Consider the following 22,592-nt stretch of genomic DNA (forward strand, 5'->3'; position numbering starts at 1 on the left):
GAGCTGGGCCTCCAGGGGAGCTGGGTACAGCCGCTAAGCAGGGGCACCCAGCAGGGAGAAGGGTGGCTGTGGGTAGGGGGAGACAGCTTTAGGAGGTAAGAAGGGCCAGATTGCTGGGGCGTCCGGCGGAGCTTGTTACTGTTTTCGTTCAGGCAATAGGAAACAGAAAACCACCACACGGTTTTCAGAAAACCACCACACAAAGTGGATTGTTTAGAAAGATGCGTTTTGCACAGATGGGCAGGATGAAGCGATGAAAAGGCTACAGATAAAAAAAAAAGAGAGAGAGAGATTTTTTTTTTCACTCTCTTAAAGAAACTTCAGTACTTGCAATGGGGCTTCCCTGGTGGCTCAGATGGTAAAGAATCTGTCTGCAATGCAAGAGATTCTTTTTCTGGGGTTTGATCCCTGGGTGGGGAAGATGCCCTGGAGAAGGAAAAGGTGACCCACTTCAGTATTCTTGTCTGGAGTATTCCATGGACAGAGGAGCCTGGTGGGCTACAGTCCATGGGGTCACAAAGAATCGGACACGACTGAGCGTCTAACACTTTCACTTTTCAATATTTGCAATATAACCCATGAATGAGTATAGGTGGTTCTACCTTCGGCCAAAGACAGACCCCTCCCAGAACATTTGCTTTCCCTTTAAATGAGGTTTATTTACCCTTCCAAATGAGAAGCTTATACTACTGTGAGGTGACTGTCACAGCCCTGCAGATCCCAAATCAAATAGGGTTCTTTGCTTGAGGCCTTGTGGATTTCAACCATATTTTCCCCACTTGTCACACTCCAGTAACCAAATGTGTGTGTGTGTGTGTGTGTGTGTGTGTGTGTGTGTGTGTGTGTGTGTGTGTGAAAACAACAGGCAGAGACTTTCCTGGTGGTCCAGTGGTTCAGACTGCAGGCTTCCACTACAGGAGGCCTAGGTTCAATACCTGGTCAGGGAAGTTCCACATGCCACTTGGTGAAGCCAGAAAGCAAACTCCACATTGTGTCTATACAAAACTGCATGCTCAGTCACTCAGTTGTGTCCAACTCTTTGCAACCCCATGCTCCTGTGTCTATGGGATTTCCCAGTCAAGAATACTGGAGTGAGTTGCCATTCCCTCCTCCAGGGATCTTTCCAACCCAGGTCTCAAACCCTGGTCTCCTGCATTGCAGGCAGATTCTTTATCATCTGAGCCACCAGGGAAGCCCACAATTAACCTATGGGTTATTTCAGAGATGACCACTCAGGTTCAATTTAGCACTATTGGGGGGTTTTGTGATCAGCTTTCCCTTATTATCAACTCACTTTGCAGACCAAGCTCAGCAGTAAAACATTTTTCACAATTCCCCACCCCATGCCCTCACTCCACGCCCCAGGCCCCTACTCCATCCCCTACCCTGAGGCTTGGCTTAGCTTAGATTCTGAAGCTCCTGGACTGCTTCTCTCAGTAGCCAACAATCTTTTGTCTCGGGTCCAAGTTGCTTATTTATCTTTCCTAGGCTATTTAAGTCACTGAGAGAAATGTATCGGTTTGCTTTTGAGGTGGGGCCCCCAAAGGACGGGTGGGACCTGAGAGACCCAAGCCGAGAAATGGGTTCTGGGTGGGGAGAAGCCCCAGGAGAGGATGCAGAGGTCAACATGGGCTGGCTGTGTCCAACAAATTTGGCACGTGGGATACACTGGAAAAGAGAAGGGGCAGAGGGAACAACAACTCTGAGTCGTCAGGGTCCTGTCGTGGAGAAGGGGCTTGGAACCCCCGGTCTATGGCTGGTTTCAGGGGCCCTGAACCCTGAAGGTGTGCTGCATTTGGGGTATGTTTGTGCAGGCTCAGCAGAGATGGTCATGAGTTTGGGGAGAGCCTTTGGCTAAAACTTTGGGATTTTACTCCATCGAAGCAAAGGAGTTTGGGAGCTGAAAGCAACAAATCAAGGGGAAAACAGTTAGCTGTGTATGGGTTTTGTCACTGTTGTTTGGTTTTCATTTTTTAAAGCTTAATTTGGCCGGCAGTGGTGTGTTAGAACGAGAAGGAACTCAAGCAGAGAGATGACTTTAGTCTCCTGCGGTTCAGGCATGAGGTAAAAAAGGCCCAAACACAACGGTGGGAGGCACAGAAGAAACGTTGTCCAAGACACTTGGCCTTGGATCACAAGAGTTTGTGACCACATGCGATGGGAGGAAAAAGAAGGTATTAGTGAATTAAAGTGACCAGTCAGCCCAAGCTAGGTGTAACTAGGTTTACACACAATACTGGTTGACTTATATAGCCTTTTAACAGCAGATTTTGCCTACAAATTGCCCCAAAGATCATTTTCTTGAAGGATCAATGTGCCTTTTCCAAAGGAGACATGAGTGATCAATGAGCTCTGGACTTCTTCCTAGACAGAGCAACTGGGCCAGGGCACCGGACTGTGCTGACAGCGGCCAAACATGAAAGGATTTTCCAGGAGAAAGTCACGACAGGCCCCAGGGATTCACCAGGTCTCGCTGTTGCATCTTTTTTTACTGTATAAAAATTACTTATTTTTTGGCTGGGCTGGGTCTTTGTTGCTGCCCCTGGGCTTTTCTCTAGTTGCAGTGCTCCGGCTTCTCATTGCAGTGGCTTCTCTTGTTGCAGAGCACAGGCTCAAGTGTATGTGGGCTTTAGTAGTTGTGGCTCTTAGGCTCTAGAGCACAGCCTCAGTATCTGCGGCATGTGGGCTTCAGATGCTCCACAACATATGGAATCTTCCCAGACCAGGGATCGAACCTGTGTCCCCTGCATTGGCAGGTGGATTCCTAACCACTGCACCACCAGGGAAGTTCTCTTTTTAAAAATTATTATTATAAGGACAAAAAATAATCAAAGGGCAACAAAAATAATCAAAAAGAGAAATCAATTTCTCTTTTTGGCTTTGGTAGCTACATGCTTGATTAATCCTGTTGACCGACATGGCAAATACCCCAAATAAAAGTCCATATTTGTGGAAAGCCTACTATACTCAAGACACTTTGGGATTTTAAAACTAGTAAATTTAAAGGTAACCTGTAACGAGGAAATTAATGGGTTTTTTTCTGGGGGGTACCACTTCTACTTAATTGAAGAAGTATTAAAATTTTTGTTATCTTGAGAAGAAATGGATTAGGCAGAATGTTGAATCCAAGTATTTGTTTGGTTTTCATTGGCCTTTTTGGCTTTGGGTCAACAGAGTTTGTTCCTCTCTGTGTGGCTCTCTGAGTGATGCTTGTGAGCCAGAGACTCCAACTAAGCCACCAGGGGAGATTTCCCAGGTTGCCCAGGCCAGCCTGTCACCTCCTATGCCCAGAAGTAGGGGTCACTGCAGTACAAGCTGACAGGCTTCTCTCTGGCCCTGTTGCAAAGCTCTTTTCCATTAGGTCTGCTAGAACCTGAGGATGAACAGAACAGGGACTGAGGCTTGGGACCATATGGGAAGCTGGAATCCCTCTGGAAAATCAATTTAGCATTATCTAGACATGTTGAAAATGTGTAAACCTTAAGTCCCAGAAATAACCCTAGAGAAACTCTTGACCATGGGCCCCAGCAGTCACATGCAAGAACGTTCATAGCAACACTGCTGGTGATAGCAAAAAAAGGTGCACATAATCCAAAGATCCGTTGAGAGTCAAATGGAGGGAAAAAATAAACATGGCAGAGTATTCATGTAGCAGAATATTATACAACTACAGACCACAGCAGAAAGGAACACCACAAATATCACTTTGAGTGGTGAGAAAAGCAAATTAAAGAAGACACACTGTGGGACTTCCCTGGTGGCTCAGTGATAAAGAGTTCACCTGTCAATGCAGGAGACACAGGTTCAATCCCTGGTCTGGGAAGATCCCACTTGCCGTGGAGCAACTAAGTCTGTGCGCCATAGCTGCTGAGCCTGTGCTCTAGAGCCTAGGAGCCTCAACTACTGAAGCCTACATGCCCCAGAGCCCGTGCTCAGTAACAAGAGAAGTCACTGCAATGAGAAACCTGAGCACCACAACTACAGAGTAGCCCCTGCTCACCACAACTAGAGAAAAACCTGTGCAGCAACAGAGACCCAGCACAGCCAAAAATAAATAAAGTTATTTTAAAAAATTAAAAAAAGAATACATACCATATGATTTATTTTATATAAAGTTTAGAAGCATGCAAGACCAGTATACTGTTTAGGGATGGATATTTTAGGGTAAAATTATGAAGACATGCAAGAGAATAAGTAACAAAAATTTAGCAGGGGGCTGGGGATTGGAAGAAGTACACCAAAGGGGCTTCAGTGGTACAGGTTGTAAGTTCTATCTTAAGCTGAGTTGTAGGTAGTTGGGTCTTAATTTTTTCTGCTTTCTCATATGATCTGTTCTTTTATATGCATTTAATATTTAATTAGATTTTAGAAAACAAGATAGGAGCAGAAGTCTCCTGCCAAAGACGTGATTACAAAGCCTTACCCTCATACTTCCAGAACTCACAACTCATCAGCTCTTTCTTTGTTTAACAGTCAGACAAACAAAATGAAAAGGCCAAGTACATATACAGAGCAAATGAAGATGGAGAAAAATGACCCAGGAGCCCCAAGTTGCTCTGTCTTCTGGATCCCATTTGCCTTTTAGCATTTGTTCTTTTTTGTTTTTCATTTAGTATTGTGGTCAAAACATTTTTGGGGGGTAGTGGGAGGCATGAACTACTGAGTGTAAGACAGGGTGAGGATGTGTATTGTATAACGTGGGGAATACAACTGAGTCTTCATAATAAACTGCAAATGGAAAGCAACCTTTTAAAATTGTATTAATTTTTTTTCTTTTTTTTGGTTGCACTGGGTCTTCATTGCTTCTTTAGAGAGCTCTCTTTAGTTGCCAAAAGTGGGGACTACTCTTCCTTGAAGTGTGTGGGGTTCTAGCGGTAGCTTTTCTTGTTTCACAGAACAAGCTCTAGGTGTCCAGGCTTCAGTAGTTGTAGCACACAGGCTAAGTAGCTGTGGCTCATGGGCTCTAGAGCACAGGCTCAGAAGTTGTGGGTCACAGCCTTAGTTGTTTCACCACACGTGAGATCTTCCTGGATCATGGATCGAACCTGTATCCCCTGCATTGGCAGGTGGATTCTTATCCAATGCACCATTGGGGAGGTTCACATTTTTTTAATTTTTTAAAGAAAATAATAATGCAGATAGTGAAGCCTATGGTAAGATTTTTTGCATGAGAGTATAAACCAGCTAGTTTGATAAGAGGTAGACAGTACAATGAATCGTGAAAAGCAACCTCATGTATGGATAAAATTGTTATTGTCAAAATACAAGGAAATAAAAATGATTGAGAGTTGAAATTGTGAAAGTCTTTTTTTTTTTTTTAAAGGAGCTAAAGAATAACTCAAAAACAAAACCACACTACATTTCTTAAATATGCCATAAGCTGGATGGGTTTAGGTTATAAGGACTGGCCAGTGAAAGACATGCTTTCTGCCCTCCGGGAGAAGACAGTTACCTAATTAAGCAATAGCGATAACAGAGGCCAGGTGCTACACCTACGCAGGAAGTGAGGGGCAGGGGTGGAGAGGGGAACACGGCAGCAGCAGGCAACTGAGCCTGGGGAGATGTGTTTTGCAGGTTAATAAAAGCAGATGCTAAGGAAAGTTATGACCAACCTAGATAGCATATTCAAAAGCAGAGACATTACTTTGCCAACAAAGGTCCGTCTAGTCAAGGCTATGGTTTTTCCAGTGGTCATGTATGGATGTGAGAGTTGGACTGTGAAGAAAGCTGAGCACCGAAGAATTGATGCTTTTGAATTGTGGTGTTGGAGAAGACTCTTGAGAGTCCCTTGGATTGCAAGGAGACCCAACCAGTCCAGTCTGAAGGAGATCAGTCCTGGGATTTCTTTGGAGGGAATGATGCTGAAGCTGAAACTCCAGTACTTTGGCCACCTCATGCAAAGAGTTGACTCATTGGAAAAGACTCTGATGCTGGGAGGGATTGGGGGCAGGAGGAAAAGGGGGCGACAGAGGATGAGATGGCTGGATGGCATCACCGACTCGATGGACATCAGTCTGGGTGAACTCCGGGAGTTAGTGATGGACAGGAAGGCCTGGCGTGCTGCAATTCATGGGGTTGCAGAGTCGGACACGACTGAGCGACTGAACTGAACTGAACTGAACTGTGTGCTAGGCTATGTTCTACGCATTTTACATATATTTTTCTTTTGAACTTTTTGTTTGGTATGGGGATATAGCTGATTAACAATGTTGTGGTAGTTTCAGGTGAACAGCAAAGGGACTCAGCCATACATATACATGTATCCATTCTCCCCTAAACTCCCCTCCCATCCAGGCTGCCACATAACACTGAGTAAAGTTCCATGTGCTATACAATAGGTCCACTGTTGGTTATCCATTTTATATACAGCAGTGTGTATATGACCATCCCAAACTCCCTAATTATCCCTTGCCCCCCAGCAACCGTTAAGTTCATTTTATAAGTCTGTGAGTCTCTTTCTCTTTTGAGAGTAAGTTCATTTGTATAATTTCTTCTTAAATTCCACATATAAGGGATGTCATATTTCTCCTTCTGTGTCTGACTTCACTCAGCATGATGCTCTTTAGGTCCGTGCATGTTGCTGCAACTGGCATTATTTCATTCTTTTTAATGACTGGATAATATTCCACTGTATATATTTACCACACCTTCTTTAACCACTCCTCTGTCAATGGACATTCAGGTTCCTTCCATGCCTTGGTTATGGTAAACAGATAGACACTTTAGATTTTCTATCCCCGTATATGAATTCACTGAGTCCTCTCAACAATCCTAGTAAGGTAGATGCTATTACTATCCCCATTTCATTTACAGATGAGGGAACCGAGGCACAGAGAGGTTAAGTGACCAGCCCAAGGTCACACAGCTAAGAGGTGCTGAGCCAGGATTTTTTTTTAATATGTGATTTATTTACTCTTTAATGCAATGCTATTTTATTTGTTTTTGGTTGTGTTGGGTGGGGGGAATCTAAGTGTGGGATCTTTGTTCCCTGACCAAAGATATAACCCAAGTCCCCTACATTGCAAGATGGATTCTTAACCACTGGACCACCAGGGAAGTCCCCTCAGCCAGGATTTAAACCCCAACATGCTGGCCCTCTGCTGGCCCTCAGAAAGTGACATCCTGGGTGAGGCCTGAGAGAGGAAATCAGCCAGGCAGGAAAAAAGCACAGGGGGATGAGTGTTCTGAGCAGGGCCCATGTATGTATCATTTGAAGGTGACACAAGGAGCTAAAATAAGTATTTAGCCACAAAAAATGTGAAAGACCCTTCCAGCTGAGCAGTCCTCTTTCATCGCTCTTTTTTTCAGACCTTGGCCTAGAAGCAGCAGTGCAGGGATGAGATGAGGTCTGGGGGAGGTGATCCAAGCTCCTTCAGTCTCTCTGGGCGAGAAATAGACTTTGGTGCCAGGGCTCCAAGGCTTTCCAAAGGCCCATGGCAACAACTGCCAGGGCTCCTGGGAACAGCCTCAGGCATCCGGGATCCTGCTGCCTTGCCAGTCTCTCTGTCCCCTCTTGGCCTCATTTCCCAAATGGCCCCAACATCAATCAAGGACGAGACCTAAGGCCCGACCTAGCAAACAGCTGGCAAACTATTTTTAAAATCCAATTTAAAATTGTATATGCATAAGCCCCAGTGTACTTCTCTGGGGGATTCTATCTTTCAAATGGAAATTTTTTTTTTTAAGTCAAATAAGGTAATCTCTGTTTTGATTCCCATCAAGCCCTAGTGCAGGGCCCTGCAGCCTAGCGGAAGTGCTAATCCACTTTAAGCACAGGCGAGTCGAGCCTGGGAGTCAGGGTGACTCCAGGACCCAAGAGAGAAAGGTCAGAGCTGCTGATATTTATCGTGTTAACACTGTTAGTGTGTGCTCAGCTTTGTCTGGCAGAAGAGAAGAAATAGAAGATGTGAATTATGGCCGTGGACATGGGGGAGAGTGGGGCCTCTGGGGATCTGCCCATAGGTAGTACAGCTTCCTAACTCTTGGATCCCCCGTGAGACCCCTTCTGAGAAAAACAAAGAATAGAGCACTGAGTAGAAACAGGAGGGAGAAGACAGCAGGGTGCTGGGACAGAGAACAGAATAGAGAAATCGAGAGGGAGGGCACAGAGGGGTGGCGACTTGAGTCCTCAGCCCTTCACAAGGCCTGCTTGTCTAACTCAGGCCACTGTCTTTTTGGTGATTCTGCTGCTGCAGCCAGGCCTCGGGCCTCAGGCGCCAACGGTGAGATAAAGCATCTTGTCCCAGGGCCAATCCCACGGCTTATCCTGGGAGGATGGCAGTATTTTTCTTCTCCTGACAAACACCTTTTGCATTCAGCCTCCCAGATTTATTTGTCTGGGCTTTTCTTCTTTCGGAGACCTAAACTGGATGGCTACGTATAGTAAAAGGGTTTCTGTAGCTTTTTTTTCCCCCAGATACCTTCTAAATTTCACTGCTCCTACCTCACTCTTTCGGACTCAAACAAACTTTAGGGTAAGTCAGAATGACCTTTGGCTGCCTGAAGGGTCAGGCCTGAGGTGGCCACAGCCCTGGCCAGAGTCATCATCCATGCAGGTGAGAGTTCTGAGTCACTGGAAGGAGAGACATCCTGGGGGTGGAAAGGAGAGGGCCTTGGCCAGGCCAGGTGGGCTTGGGGTGGAAGGAAGCTCTTGGTGGAAACACCTAATAATTTGTTTGCTGTGAGGGGACCCACAGAGGGGCTGTAGGAGGCTAGTCTCAAGAAAGAAGACGGTTCTAGGAATAAGGAAGGGGGCAAGGCAGGGAGACAAGTCAGAGGACGGCTTTTCACTAAAACTGTGAGCCTATAAATATAACTTCCTAGGCCTCATGATCACTGGTGTCTGAAACCAGGAAATCATCATGGTTTCATCAAGCAGCTCATGCTCAAGTCTCATCCTATAAAAACCCATTTTGGGGACCTTCCCAGGTGGCCCGGTGGCTAAGACTTCACACTCCCAATGCTGAGGGCCTAGGTTTGATCTCTGGTCAGGAGAACTAGATCCCACGGGCTGGAAGTAAGTGTTTGCATGCTGCAATGAAAAGATCATGCATGCCGTAAAGAGAATTGAAGATCCTGTGTGTCGCAACTAAGACCTGGTGCACCCAAATAAATAAATATATTAAAAAATAAAAAGCCATTCTTATATTGAACTCATGGATACCAAGCCCTCAGCACATGCCAGGGTCTTGTTTATAAGTGCTTTCTAAATATGAGCCAATATCATGATTATTATTGAGCAGAAAGCTGCCTCTCTCAAATATTTAGCCATTGGCCCAGTTCTGTCTTTGAAAGCAACCAGGTCCATATCTGATTGTCTTTGTTCTTGTTTCCATAATAAACATCTTCAGTGGCTGCCACTGCATGGCTTCCAGACAACTACCATGGTTGTCCTCAATAGACAATGAGACCTATCAATGGGCCTGTAAAACATTTTAAACTTGGTACCCAGGCTTGACTCTCATATCTCAGATATCATCTGACCACCCAAGAACACAGTGGAAAAGTACTCCTTGAGCTCTCTAACCTGCTCACACACAAACCATTATACTAAGCATGCATGAAATGCTGGAGATGCAGAGATAAATAAAACACAGTGCCTGCTGTTTGCAAGTACCCCAAATGGGGCACTTGAATGGATCAATAAATTGTGGTCTAATCACACAATAGAATATTATTGGGCAATGGAAATGAACTGTCTGTGGCTGCATGCAACAATATGGATGACTTTCATGGATGTGATGATCAAAAAAGCCACATACAAAACAGTCCATATTATTTCAGGTCTATTTCAAAATTTTCAGAAATGAAGCTAATCTATGCTGTTTAAAGACTGGACAGCAGGGGTTACCTGGTGGCTCAGTGGTGCAGGAGACTCAGGTTTGATCCCCGACCAGGGAAGACCCAGCACAGCTAAATAAAAATTTTAAAAAATCAAAAGTAAAGACTATACAGTGGCTCCCCTGAGGAGGGAGATGGAGCGTGTAAAAGAACACAAGGAATGCTTTGGTTGCTATAACGTTTGGTTTCTTCACCTGGGGACTGAGTGCATGAGTGTATTCAGTTTGTGGAAATTCTGTGATCTATACATTTAGAATATGCGCGTTTTTCTGTTTGGATGTTATATATTAATACAATGTTAAGGGGAAAAAAATCAGGCTTCTCAGGTCGCACTAGTGGTAAAGAATCCACCTGCCACTGTAGGAGACCCAAGAGACTTGGGTTATATCCCTGGGTTGAGAAGATCTCCTGGAGGAGGAAATGGCAACCCAGTCTACTATTCTTGCCTGGAGAATCGCATGAACAGAGGAGCCTGGCGGGCTACAGTCCATAGTGTAACAAACAGTCAGAAATGACTGAGCAACTGAGCACAGCACAAGGGGGAAGAGTATTATGAACAGGATCAAGCTAATTGGAGGAGACAGAGTGAGATAACTTCTTTCAGCAAGGTAAATGTCACGATGGTGAAATAAACCATGTTTGTTACAGCCATACACACAGAAGAAGGAGCAAGCAGCCGAGGCTCAGGGATGTAATACGGTCAGTGAAATGTCCTGGAGGAACTCAATAACTAAACAGGAGCTGAACATCATTCCCTAAGACTGAATACTTGGGAAAGAAAGTAAATCTTGTTTTAGATACACTCATAGAGAGAGGGCTGAGATGTTAAAGGCACTCAACCCTGAGCACCTCGTTTGTTCCCTGAAGTAGGAAGGCAAGAGAGGCCCCATAGATGAGAGTGGGAGTGAAGTGTGAGAAGTGAACATGGTGAAAATTTGGAATAACTGGGGAATGAGAGCCAGAGCCAACCAAGGATAGGCAGATATAAATCGATGGGTGGTACAGGAAGAAGCCAGCAGAGCTATGAACCATGATCCTGGAGTGGCATGTTCTCACTGGTGGGTGGCCTTTTCTGGACCATAAACAGAAAACCCAGGGTCGGGATGTTGCTGGGCAGATGTGGCAAAAGCAAGGCAGTTGGCACTGGTGAAGGATCAGCTTAAAAAAAATCAGCCAAGGACATCCTTGGTGGTCCACTGGTTAAGAATCTGCCTGCCAATGCAGGGGACAGGGGTTAGATCCCTGGTTGGAAAACTAAGATTCCACATGCCACAGAGCAACTAAGCCCATGAGCCAGCAACTGGAGTGTCTGGCGCCGGAACAAAAGATCCCACAAGATGCAATGAACACTGAGCACCGCAACTAAGACCCGACACAGTCAAATAAATATTTTTTAATAAAGACTATCAGCCTCCCTTTTTAACAACTCTCCTATTTGAAGCTGTCTTTTCCACCTCTACCATCATCTCCTCAATTTGAACCCCATTCTTTTGCAAAAAACTTTTGACCAGTCCCCCTGACTCTGGTCATACCTCCCCTCCACCCTCCAGCTTACTGCCCTGGAAGTCTTCCTAAAACCCCCAATGATGGGTCACAATGTTTTTACCAATACAGAGAAATCAAGTTTGCCCTGTGTCAGGAAAAACCATACACTCCCACCTAAGGGATCCTTCTTCTCTCTCTCATGTATCCCTTCATGTTCCTTGTCTGCTTTTAAAATACTTATTTTTTTTTAATCTTACATTCACATGACATTAAAAAAAAAACAAATAGTATAGAAAAGCATCGAATAAAAGACAAAAGTTATCTTTCCTCCTGCCGACCCCTAAACCACTCTCCAAAAGTTACCACAATTTCTTATGTACCATTCCTGAAATAAAAAGTCTATGTGGATCTATTTTTCAGTTTAACACAAAGGAGATCACATGGCTGTGCACATTGGTTTATTTTTTTAAACAAAACACATTTAGATCCTTCCAGATCAGCACATACAGTTCTATCTCATGTTTTAAGATTTCATACTTTTCCATTACATGGGTGTATTTAACTGGTCCCTTGTTGATGGATGTCTAGGTGTATTCCAATTTTTTGTTATTACTGACAATGTGGCCGTGAACATACTTGTACATGATTTTGGCATAATTTTGCCAGTATATCCCGAGGGCAAATTTCTACAGTAGACTTGCTAAGTCACTGAGAATAAGCATTCAAAATGTTGCAGACATTGCTAAATTGCCCTCCAGGAGAGTTGAACCTGTTTGTACTCCCAGGAATAGTGTATAAGGGTGCCTGTTTGCCCATGAGCTTGTGAATGCTGGGTGTTACCAGACTTTTGTTTGCCAATCTCATTGCTGTACGATGCATTTCTTTAACTATGAGTGAGGCTGAAGACATGGCTAGGTTAGGCTAGGCTAGGTTAAGTTGCTTCAGTTGTGTCCACTGCTTTGCAACTCTATGGACTGTAAACCGTCAGGCTTCTCTGTCCATGAGATTCTTCAGGCAAGAATACTGGAGTGGATTGCCATGCCCTCCTCCAAGGGATCTTTCCGACCCTGGTATTGAACCTGCGTCTCTTTGTCTCCTGCACTGGCAGGCAGGTTCTTTACGAGCACCACGAGCACCACCTGGGAAATCCAATATATGTCTATTTGCTATTTTTTTTTCTTGTAGATTCATATCCTCTGCCTATTTGCTGGTTAAGTTTATGAGTCTGGGTGTGTGAACCACTGTTTCTCTGGGAGAAGTTAACAGATTAATAGAAGTCCATGAATTTCAATTTTGCCCAAACAGGAGCCTCAACCAATCAAAGATGATGGGGTGGTTCCCGAAAGTTTAAGTTAGGATATACTCTTGGAGCTTTCTGTCCACTGATGTTTGATCAGCTGACCACTCCCTACTTCTTGTGCAACCATCATCCCCAAGAAGCCCCATATCTATTAGCAAATCATTTCCATTTCCTTTTCCTCTGTCTCTGGACACCATTAATCTACTTTCTGAATCTACAGATTTTTCCTATGCCGAACATTTAATATAAACTGAATCATAATACGTGATCCTTTGTGACTGGCTTCTTTCACTTGGCATAATGTTATAAAGGTTTGTCCATACTGAAGTATGTATCAGTATTTCATTCTTTTTTATGGTCAAATAATATTCCATTGTATGGATATATCACATTCTGTTTATTATAGATATACATTTGGTTTGTTTCCACCTTTCAGCTGTTAGGAAAAAACTTCTATGAACATTTGTGTATAAGTTTTTGTGTGAACATATGTTTCAACTCTCTTGGGTATATATCTAGGAGTGGAATTGCTGAGTCACATGGTCATTCTACCCTCAACTTTCTGAGAAACTACCAAACGTTTTCCATAGCATCTGCACCATTTTACATTTTCACCAGTAATATATGTTCCATATAATGGAGTGTTCCAATTTCTCCAGTTCCTTCTCAACACTTGTTATTATCTGCACCTTTCATTGTAGCTTTGCTAGTGAGTGTGAATTGGTATTTCATTGTTTTGATTTGCATTTCTCTAACGACTAATGAACTGTGGTGTTGGAGAAGAGTCTTGAGAGTCCCTTGGACTGCAAGGAGATCCAACCAGTCCATTCTGAAGAAGATCAGCCCTGGGATTTCTTTGGAAGGAATGATGCTGAAGCTGAAACTCCAGTACTTTGGCCACCTCATGCGAAGAGTTGACTCATTGGAAAAGACTCTGATGCTGGGAGGGATTGGGGGCAGGAGGAGAAGGGGACGACCGAGGATGAGATGGCTGGATGGTATCACGGACTCGATGGACGTGAGTCTGGGTGAACTCCGGGAGTTGGTGATGGACAGGGAGGCCTGGTGTGCTGTGGTTCATGGGGTCGCAAAGAGTCGGACATGACTGAGTGACTGAACTGAACTGAACTGAATGACTAATAATTTAGACCATATTTTCATTTGGAGAAATGTCTATATAAACTCTTCACTCATTTAAAAATTAGATTTCTTGTCTTTATTGTTGAGTTGTAAGAGTTCTTTGTATATCCTGGACACTAGACTCTTGTCAGATATATAACTTGTAAATATCTTCTCCCATTCTGTGGGTTGTCTTTTCACTTCGTGGACAAGTTTCTTTTAATGCAGAAAAGATTTTAATTTTGATGAAGTCTGATTTATCTATTTTTTACTTTGGTTGCTTGGCTTTCTGGTGTCATATCTAAGAAACTATTGCCCGGTTAAAGACCATGTAGATTTACTGCCATGTTTTCTTTTAGGAGTGGTGTAGATTTAGCTCTTACATATCGATGCCTTTGATCTATTTTGACTTGATTTTTTGTATACGATGTGAGGTAGGGGCCAATTTCACTCTTTTGCATGTGGCTCTCCAGCTGTCCCTGCACTGTTTTTGAAAAGACTATTCTTTCCCCATTGAATGATCTTGGTACCTTTGTCGAAAAATCAATTTGCCACAGATGTATGAGTTTATTGCTGGACTTTCCATCCTATTCCTCCAATTTTTCTTTAATGTGTTTTATACATATACATACATATATATATATATATATCCTAAAAAAATGGCTGTGAACAGGAAGGGATAGCTGTATCCATGTTCAGCTCCCAAAAGTAAAACCTACATAGGGTCCATATACCATTAGAAACTATCTTCGGTGATTAGGCTGCTTGTCGTTTTTCAGTCGCTAAGTTATGTCTGACTCTTTGTGACCCCCGCAGGCTGCAGCATGCTAGGCTTCCCTGTCCTTCACCATCTTCCAGAGTTTGCTCAAATTCATGTCCATTAAGTCGGGGATGCTATCTAATCATCTCATCCTCTGCCACCTCCTTCTCTTTCTGCCTTCAATCTTTCCTAGTATTAGGATCTTTTTCAAAGAGTCAGCTCTTTGCATCAGGTGGCCAAAGTACTGGAGTTTCATCTTCAGCATCAGTCCTTCCAATGAATATTCAGAGTTGATTTATTTTAGGATTGACTGGTTTGATTTCCTTGCAATCCAAGATTGTTTAGAATAAAAGTTGAGTGTTACACAAGAGTCTAATACACACTGCCTTCACTGTGCTCCCAAGTGTTTCTGAGGGAATGTCGGGATGGAAGCATGGCCAGAGGCCAAGGGGAGATGGTCAGAGCCTGGCAGTGTCATTGGTGGCAGCAACGGGCCTGGCATGGGCAAAAGTCCAAGGAGAGGGCAGAGTCTGTACATACCAGGCCACGTTTGCAAGGCTACCCCTGGGGTAGTTAGTGAGAAGTGTTTCTTAAGGCCCAGCCAGAGTCCGGAAACCATGAATTCAGTCCAATCTCCAAGTTAAAAAAAATCTTAATTCTCAGTCCGAAAGAATACCTAGGATAGTATCTCTGGAATAGGATATCAGAACACTGTAACTTAACCTGGGACTGTGGGCAGTATCCAGGGTGTGTGTGTGTGTGTGTGTGTGTGTGTGTGTGTGTGTGTGTGAGGTTGGAGGGTGAGGAGAAAGGGAGAGAAAAAGATTGGGGAAGGGAGAGAAATCTATTTTGGACAGTATTTTGTAAAGTTTGTATATTTAAAAAAATTTTAATTCAGTGGTCTCCCTAGGGACCAATGACTTCAAAGAATAAGTTAATGGAGCATGAAGGGACCTGTCGTTTTCACAGAGGGCTCTGCAGTGGCACTGACACCTCACCTCACAAGCAGGTTGTCTGGTATCTGGAACCTTCCCATGGGAGCTGTGCCATAGAAAATGACTACACAGCCTGGGGGCCTGGCAAGACGGAAGCGGGTTCATCCACCATACTCCACACCCTAGAGATAACTCACTTCTGTTCGTTGCTGTTAATCTTTTTTTTTTAACTTATAGAAATAATTCTTGTAAGTTTTTACAACTTTAAACAACACAGGAGTGAATACAGGAAAAGAGTAAATCTCACCCCACAGAAATAGCTGCTATAAATTTTGGTGCTTAGACTCCCAGAATATAGTCTATGAAACCAAAAATATTATATATATACATACATACCCATATTTGTACTTACACATGTGCAGTAATTTTTACAAAGACAAGATGTTACTCTATATTGTTTCAACACGTTTGTCTGTTTGTCCTCCCTGCTCGGCTTGAGGGATCTCAGTTCCCTGACCAAGGACTTAACTGCTATTGTGACAGTGAAAGCTACCGCAAATTCAGCTACCACTGAATTTAAATTTTTTAAAATACACAAACTTTACAAAACACTGTCCAAAATAGACTTTTCACTCCTCCCAAATCTTTTTCTCTCCCTTTCTCCCCATCCCCAAACCACACACAAACACACTCACACACCCTGGATACTGCCCCCAGTCCCAGTGAAAGTCCTAATCCCTTGACCACCAGGGAATTCCCTCAACATGCTTTTTTTCATACAAAAGAATATCACAGATCTATTTTCAACTGGTACTTATAGTTCTACCTCAGTCCTTTTAATAGTTGTGTAGTCTTCCATTATGAATGAATGAATGAACAACATTTCAATTTCCCTGCTAGCATCCATTTAAGCTCTTTCTATATGCTATTTCTTTTGCTATTATAAAAATGCTGTTATAAACACACAACACACTTGCACATCAAATGCTAATATTTCTTTAGACTAGGTTGCTAGAGGTGGGTCTGCAGGATACTAGAGAACATGGATTTAAATTAATGAGATATTATAAAGGATTCTTAACTTTTAATATACGATTGAGCTTCAGAAATTATGTATAGAATTATGTGTATGTATATATGCTGCATGTTTCTAGGGAGAGATCCCCAGAATTCTGCAGACCTACAAAAAAGGTTATCAACCACTGAGCTGCAGGGAGCTGGCATTTCCCTGTGGCTCTAGAACACAGTAGTGAATCTGCAGGTTTTAAGCAATTTTATTGAGCAAAGGTTTATCCAGCAAGGGTTACTTCTTGTCCAGGTCCAGGGCCACCTGCAAGAAGAGCAGTTAGTGGCACAGACGAGAATGTCTTGGCCCTAGAATAAAGGTGGAGTGCCACAGACACACAGTCATGGCCACAGGCCTCCTGTATGTCCAGATGGTTAGGGCTTCCCTTGTGGCTCAGTGGAAAAGAACCTGCCTGCCAATGCAGGAGACTCAAGTTTGATCCTGGGGTCGGGAAGATCCCCTGGAGAAGGAAATAGCAACCCACTCCAGTATTCTTGCCTGAGAAATACCTGGCAGTCTATAGTCCACGATGTTGCAAAATAGTCGGACACAACTTGGTGACTAAAACACAACATGTGTGGTTGGCTGGTGTTCTTGGATCTCAGGTTGGGAGGCCATCTCCATGGCACCTACAGCTTCGCCTCTAGGCAGTGAGGGCAGTGGCCAGCCTCCAGTCTGCTTCACCACCCGTCCTCACCCACATGGCTCCAACATCCAGGGTCCAAAAGCCTAGCCAAATGGGACTATTCCCTATCAGTCTATTCTCAGAGACTCAAGTCAGTGGTAGTCCACAGATGAGGGCCTTTCACTCCGCAGGGCTGTGGGCTTCATCAGGGAAGACTTTTAGGGACTTACAAGTTCATCCCAATCCTCAAAGAATGCAAGCAAAGCTGCCTTCTAGACAAAAGAAAGAAAGAAAGAAAGTGTTAGTTGCTTGGGTCGTGTCCAACTCTTTGTGGTCCCACAGACTGTAGCCCGCCAGACTCCTCCATCCATGGGATTTTCCAGGCAAGAATAATGGAGTGGGTTGCCATTCCTTCTCCAGGGGAATCTTCCCAACCCAGGGATGGAACCTGGGTCTCTCACATTGTGGGAAGACTGTTCACCGTCTGAGTCACAGGGCACAGATAATTTGGACCCTGACTTTAGAACTTCAGCATCAACCATAATCCTGCAACATTTCCAATAGCTGAGTGGTTCTCAACTGGGGAGCCCATTTTCAATTGTCATAGCAATTGGGGGAAGGGCTCCTACTGGCATCTGGGCTTCCCAGGTGGCTCAGTGGGTACAGAATCTGCCTGCAATGCAGGAGACACAGGTTTAGTCCCTGGGTCAGGAAGATCCCCTGGAGAAGGGTATGGCAACCCACCCCAGTATTCTTGCCTGGAGAATCCCACGGACAGAGGAGCCTGGCGGGTTACAGTCCATAGCGTCACAAAGAGTCAGACATGACTGGAGCGACTGAGCATGCACACACTACTGGCATCTGGACGGTAGAGGCCAGGGATAGTGCTACATGCCCTACAGTGCATAGAATATCTCCCTACAACAAACAGTTCTCCAGCACAAAACGGCACTGACACCAAGGTTGAAGAAACTGCAAAATATCTGATTAGCAGCATCTACACACTATTTTGGACTAGAGAGTCACCACACTTTTGATGCTTCACATGCTACCTGGACTGGCTCATATGAAGTTTCTGCTTTACAATCACTTTCACATAAACTTAGAGATTTCTCTTTCTTTTCCTTTTCTTTTTAAATTGAAGTATAGTTGATTTACAATGTTGTGGAGAAATCTATATCTAAACAATTTGAGGATGAATTCTCAGAATATCCTTTCTTATCAACTGGATCTAGGTAGGTATTCTTTAAATTTATGTGGTCTTTTGACTCCGAAAATAATTTTTAAAAATTATATGCTACAAGCATGTTTTTAAGCAGACATGTAAAGTTTTCTTTCCATCATTAAGTAATGGCTGAAAGGTTATAACTTTCAGCATATTGTAAATATTGGCATTTAAAATATAATACGCCATCACTCTTAAATTGATCCAATGGAATCTATATACCATAGAGAGTTAATACCCACAATCATTCACTTAAAAATAACATATAATAGGGAATTTCCTGGTTTCCCAGTGGTTAGGACTCCATGCTTTCACTACCAAGGGCCTAGGTTCAATCTCTGGTCAGGGCACTAAGATCCCATAAGCTGTGTGGTGTAACCAAAAAGTAAATAAACAAATAAATAAAAATAATGAACAATTAATAAATAAAAATGTAAAATACATGAAAAAATCTTTAATAGTATAAAAATTTGTATTACTCCTTTTTTCCTGTGAATTCCAATCTACTTCCTCAGAAGACTTGTATACTAATGTAATATATTTTATATTTTATCTTGAAAGTCTTTTATTGATCACCTTATCACCTATTCTGTACCAAAATATGCATTAGAAAATGTTTATTATTACTGTAAGTTTCTCAGAGTTAGCAAAATTTCCTTTGCCTTTGTCAGGCAAGTGTATTTCCCTCGGTTCTGTCTCATCACAACAAAGATTTGCAGTGACGGACATTAAAGCCCTTGGCATGTCACAGCTCTCGGGTCTTGGACAGACCATGTTATAGCTCTCAGGTCTCGAAGGGGCCGTGTTATAGCTCTTAGACAAATCAGTGTTATAGCTGCATGTTACAGCTCTATTTTATTTAGATAACAGCAGGAAAATCCATCCTCGAGGCGTTGAGGGCATGCTGACCCAGAGACGTGAACAGAAGAGCGCCCCAGCACGTGGGGGAGAGAGAGAGAGAGCACACTTTGGCCCCTCTTTTTATATGTCTTTTTTTTCCCCTGGGCCTGCCTTGTGCAAATTGGGCTAACCAGGAGTGTTGTTTGTTCTAACTGAGGTCCTCACTCTTCTATTTTCGTGGGCTTTTCCCTTCCTTGTCTTTTAGCCGCCGCCATTCTGGACTCCTGTTTCCTAACTACCTAACAGCTTGATTTATTAATATAATAATTAGTATACAACTGATCAAAATAAATATTAATATATTCTAATTTTTATAATTATCCATCAGAAAAGGAAAAATATATAAAATATATAAACATACACGTGTATATGTATTTGTTAGGTAGTTAGAATAAACAAGTAAATAGGGAAGGGATTTTGTTAGGGCAATTTTATTACATATCTTCAATTCTTTTTGAGTTAAATGCCCCCAAAATAAACAATAAAAAACCACATAAGGATATATTATTAGAAAAAAATCCTGAAAGCTCCACTATCATGTATGGATGTGAGAGCTGGACTGTGAAGAAAGCTGAGAGCCAAAGAATTGATGCTTTTGAACTGTGGTGTTAGAGAAGACTCTTGAGTCCCTTGGACCGCAAGGAGATCCAACCAGTCCATTCTGAAGGAGATCAGCCCTGGGTGTTCTTTGGAAGGAATGATGCTAAAGCTGAAAGTCCAGTACTTTGGCCACCTCATGCAAATAGTTGACTCATTGGAAAAGACCTTGATACTGGGAGGGATTGGGGGCAGGAGGAGAAGGGGATGACAGAGGATGAGATGGCTGGATGGCATCACTGACTTGATGGATGTGAGTCTTGAGTGAACTCCGGGAGATGGTGATGGACAGGGAGGCCTGGCGTGCTGTGATTCATGGGGCCGCAGAGTCGGACATGACTGAGCGACTGAACTGAACTGAACTGAATGGGGGAGCTAGAGACAGAGCTTCCTGTTAATTAGATTCCTCCTTCTACCTTCCCCTCCTCCACAGGGCTTGTCTGTCCTAAATTCACTATGCAAATGAATTAATCCATTTCCCTATCAATAAAGTTGAACATCTTTTCATATGCCTGCATTTCCTCCTGGGTGAATCACTCACCTATACTCTTCTTCCTAGTTTTCCTAGCCATCCCAAAATGGCTGTTTGCAGTTTTCTTATCAATTGGTGCTAACTCTTTGTCTGTCATAGGTGTTGAAATGTTTTTTCTTCTATTGTTTGTCTTTGAAATTTACTTGTACAGTAATTTTTAATTTTTATGTAGTTGAATCTATCAGTCTTTTCCTTGGTGGTTTCCAGATATTCTCTAGAACGGTAGGAATGTGAGTTTTGACAGCCACTTGAAAGTTATCTGGCTGTAACTACTAAAATGTAAAAATATACATATCCTTTGTCTCAGCAATCCCACTTTGAGATAATTTTTTCGCAAAAACAAAAATACTGCTTCACAAAGGTATATGTACAAAGATGTTATTTTGTGTAGGGCAAAACTGAGAAACAACTTGAATGTCAACCAGTAAGGCAACAGCTGAATGAATTATATGGTAGAATCATACTATAGTATGTTTCATTGTTATAAAAGAATGATTTTACAGAACAGTGTTTGTGTTCTTAATTCCAAAGAATTGCATGCTTTAAAATGTCCAAAATAGTAAATGCTAAGTTTATTTTACCAAAAATTTTTAAAGGGAGAAAAAAATTAAAATGATTTCTATTTTTACATAGTATCCTGGAGAAATGGCCATGAAAATTGTTAAGAAAAAAATCCATGTTTCAGGTAAAATGTGTGTGTGTGTGTGTGTGTGTGTGTGTGTGTGTGTGGTGTGTTCATAGAAATAGGTACACCAAGTCACTCAGTTGTGTCCGACTCTGTGACTCCATGAACTTCAGCACGCTAGGCATCCTTGTCCATCACCAACTCCCAGAGTTCACCTAAACCCATGTCCATTTAGTCAGTGATGCCATCCAACCATCTCATCCTCTGTCGTCCCCTTCTCCTCCTGCCCTCAATCTTTCCCAGCATCAGGGTCTTTTCCAATGAGTCAGCTCTTCCCATCAGGTTGCCAAAGTACTGGAGTTTCAGCTTCAACATCAGTCCTACCAATGAACACCCAAGACTGATCTCCTTTAGGATGGACTAGTTGGATCTCCTTGCAGTCCAAGGGACTCTCAAGAGTCTTCTCCAACACCACAGTCTAAAAGCATCAATTCTTTGGTGGTCTCACATCCTTTATAGTCCAACTTTCACATCCATACATAACCACTGGAAAAACCATGGCCTTGACTAGATGGACGTTTGTTGACAAAGTTAATCACCTCAGGGAGTGTGAAATATCTATCCTTTGGCATGTAACAAAGAGGATGAATTCAGAGCTCAGATCCAGGCTCAAGTCCACTACCTGGGTGAATTACATGTCAGTTTTTTCATGAAGAGAAATAGCATCTACCTCATTGGAATTGCAAGGCACAGAATTGGAATTCCTCATCAGAATTGTAAGGCATAGAAAAGATGCTAGAATAGTGCTTGTCACAATAAATTATACATGCTGTCATCGTTAGAGTATTGTCCCCATCAGTGTTTTCTCCATTGTACCCTATGCATTCTTCCATCTCACTACTTAATAGGATTGTCAAAAGATTTGATTATCAGAAGAGAAAAACAGAGAAACAAAAACAGGTTATGAGAAGCCTCACACTGAGGGGAGTCACATAGTATTGGACTGGCCAAAAAAGTTCATTTGGGTTTCTCTGTAAGATGTTACAGCAAAACCTGAATGAACTTTTTTGGCCAACCCAATATTTGTTTCAGAATCCATTAGAGTTTCCCAGGTGGCGAAGCGGTAAAGAATCTGCCAGCCAATACAGGAGATGCAAGAGACGTGTGTTTGATCCCTGGGTCAGAAAGATCCCCTGGAGTAGGAAACAGCAACCCACTTCACTATTCTTGCCTGGAAAGTCCCATGGACAGAGGAGCCTGGCGGGCTGCAGTCCATGGAGTCTCAAAGAATTTGATGCAACTGAGCACATGAGCAGAGCAGAGTTAGTTTGCTTCTGAGGCCATGTCTGAATTTTGGTCCTAAAGAACTGGCACCATTTTGGAGATAGCTGGCCTAGATTTCCTTCTTCTTTGCCTGTTATCACATAGAAGGTAGTCTGGAGCTCTCTTCTCAACATTGCACCTTCGCTACTGCTTCTTGATACACACAGTGTCATCTCCGTTTCTTTTCCTGCCAAATCAACAGCTTCTTGCACTGCAAATACTTTCTCTTCTTTACTGGTACTCGCTCCTTCACTGGCAGA

Source organism: Ovis aries, chromosome 3, assembly GCF_016772045.2.
Source record: "Ovis aries strain OAR_USU_Benz2616 breed Rambouillet chromosome 3, ARS-UI_Ramb_v3.0, whole genome shotgun sequence".
Taxonomy (NCBI): Eukaryota; Metazoa; Chordata; class Mammalia; order Artiodactyla; family Bovidae; genus Ovis; species Ovis aries.